Genomic DNA, 2,973 nt, shown 5'->3' with positions numbered 1-2,973 from the left:
ATTTTAGCCAGCATTGTTTAAAAAAATTGCATGCGAACGATCGTTTGCGATGGGTGACGGCAATCTACTGTCTGCAGAAAACGTGAACTGTTAGGTTAGAATTTTTGCACATTGTCGGCTATGGCATGATTGGCCTATTACTGCCGATCATTAGCCTCTTTGCTCAAGCGCGTTGCAATGTGCCTTTTTGTATTTTTTATTATGTGCTAAATCTACTAGTTTCATCTGTAACGTTGCTGGTTGGATTGTTCGATACAAACGATCCGACGAACGATTGATCGGCTGCATTCCGGCCAATCATCTTACTTGTACGGCCAGCTTTAGGCAGGACAATCAGCAATGTCTCCTGAGGCTGCAATACTATAAGCAACTAAGGAGAAAAATGGACAGAGGAACATTATACTCCAAATGATTTGTAAAGGGTTGTGCATTTTGTCACTACACACAGTAGTTTTCCTATGAGAAACATCCATGCTGTCCGCAGTGAATGCAAACAATGCTGAATAAATACACAGGTGACTCAGATTGGTTACACCTAAGTTTTTTTTAACAGGACATTCAGGAAGGGGGTATAGCTCAGTGGTAGAGCATTCGACTGCAGATCGAGAGGTCCCTGGTTCAAATCCGGGTGCCCCCTTCATTTTTCTGAATTTGTAATTTATTACAATCGTTGACATGACATTTTTTATCTTGAGAAAGCCCCATTGAACTGGGCTGAAACATTGCAGAGGTAAATGAAGTCCACTTGCTTTTTCACTAACCATGCCGGAGTGCTGCCATTTTTTGCTTAGTATATACCCTGTTTGGATACTGGATCGGTGTTGAAGGACTGGCACCCGGTTCTCTTTTAATACACAGTGCTGCTTTCTTCTTGATTTAAGTTTTTTTTATTGATATCACCAAAAATTTGGAAGCAGTGGATGGCTGGGACAAGAGGTGGCAATGACGATGGAAGGGGAACCAGGTCTTGGTTTCTGTTTTATTAACGGTGTATGTGGAGTTACCGACCCGGAATTTGTTTTACATGAAACATTTTAACGTAAAAAATAATTATAATAACTTACCCATAATGCCATGCATGATTTAAACACACACTCATAATGACCACATTGACATAAGATTTTGTGGTTTGCTAGATCAACTGTATCCAGAATGAGTATGGTATTCCAAGTCCTACCCTTTTATAATATACAAAAATATTTAACAAAAAAATTCACAGTTTCCATCTGATCATTCTGTATTGCGCAGGGCTTAAATGCAGAACCGCAAAAAAAAACACAGCATCCATGAGGCACACCTGCCCACAGAGCAAGAGGGAGGGTTGATGGCTGTCCTATTTTCCCATGGGCATGCAATAGGGTCTAGGCCAAATATTATCCCAGCTTCCATCATTAAGGTAGTGTAGCAAAGAACTAACTTCACACCTCATGACAGGACCTTTAAAGGGGGTTTTCAACCAGAGTTTGATGAGTTGAGATACGGCCAATGGCACCCAACTGCTGGGACCCCCAACATTTCCAAGAATGGAGATGCCAGTTGCCCATGGCATGGAAGTTACAGCAGAAGTTAATGCTAGATATGCAAACTACAAAGTGGTCGAACCACCAAGATCAGATGTTTATGGCACATCTAGTCAGTATACCATAAAAGTCTTAGGTGGAAAAACCCTTTATGGCTTGTACTTATCTCCCTAAAACTCAAGCAAACTGAGTTTGTTTTTTTAAACTTTTATCTAGTAAAACTATGGAACCCTTCTGTCTCCAGAATTAGGCAAAATGTCATATGTTACCCATATACTGAAGATTGTGAAATGGATCATATGTGGCCTGTAGAAAGCATATAACAGATGTAAAGGAAATAATTTACTAGATAATACTAAACATAGAATATTAGAGTCATTTATCATTAGTTTGATCCAAATACACTTACCAGGTCTCTGTTTTCTGACAAATCCAATGCATTTAGTCGCTCATTATGGAGAGATCGACTCTGGACACATAACATCAGACAAAATATTCCCAGGATGGAGGGATTCATTTTGCAGCTTCTCACCTGTGTGAAACAGCGATTTACATTACTGACCAAGGCTTTGATGCAACAAGCCTAACATTAGTGATGGACATGAAAGGTTGACCAGGATTAGGGCTTGCTCACATTAGCGTTCGGGTGACGTTCATCGACCTTTTCGTCAGAGGAATCAGAGAACGGAAACTTTCGCTTCCGTTTCATTACCATTGATTTGAATGGAACGAAGAACCACTTAATATGGGGAAACAACTTGACTGCCTGTATGGGTGAGCAACATTACAGTATGTCTACATGCACACACAACTAATGTGATCATAGAAACTCTTTCTGCTATAGAACAGTCTGCCATTTCACCCTACACAGACTTGTCTATTTCCTTCCCACACAGCCCCATTGTATGGCAAATGAAGATATTTCACAATTTATACTTATGATCAGGTTTATGTTCTGGTATTTTTGACTGCAAGAATAGCGCTGCAGATACCGAAACCCTGACAGAAAGCCCATAACACAAGTGAGAATAGAGCCTATCCGCAAATACTTTTAATACCAAATCCAATACTAGTATTTGACAGCTGTCATGCTGCTCTTCTTATCACAGATTGTTAACTGTACACATTGGTATAAAACTCGCACTGTATAATGGTCAACCAGAAAAAAATCATTGCAATATTTTAGCTGCAGCTTTATAAATCGATGGATATAACTTTGTTTGCATAACTTTTTATAAGATGCATTTGTATGCTTATAAATCAAATGAACTCTTTATTGTACCTATAGTTAATAAACAAAAAATACATCAATTTAGTGAGTAAAGTAATTTGTAAATTATAAATTGTTCTTTGGCTCCTAAGTTACAATTTAAGAATTACAAAAATAATTAATTTTTTTTGTCTTTTTTTTAAAAATCAGGGTAGGGAAAAAACAATTAATTAGATTGGAATA

At 38.3% G+C, this 2,973-nt stretch overlaps 1 non-coding gene across 1 annotated transcript; it reads left to right on the top strand.

Annotated features, from left to right (window-relative positions):
* The first annotated feature begins 565 nt into the window (after positions 1 to 565).
* Positions 566 to 637, top strand: TRNAC-GCA (transfer RNA cysteine (anticodon GCA)). Its single transcript has one exon. It is a non-coding gene; the product is annotated as a tRNA-Cys (tRNA).
* Positions 638 to 2,973: the final 2,336 nt, after the last annotated feature.

This window comes from Rhinoderma darwinii, chromosome 13 (assembly GCF_050947455.1).
Source record: "Rhinoderma darwinii isolate aRhiDar2 chromosome 13, aRhiDar2.hap1, whole genome shotgun sequence".
Taxonomy (NCBI): Eukaryota; Metazoa; Chordata; class Amphibia; order Anura; family Rhinodermatidae; genus Rhinoderma; species Rhinoderma darwinii.
The sequence above is the reverse complement of the archived record's forward strand: the minus strand, read 5'-3'. Positions and strand labels throughout refer to the sequence as shown.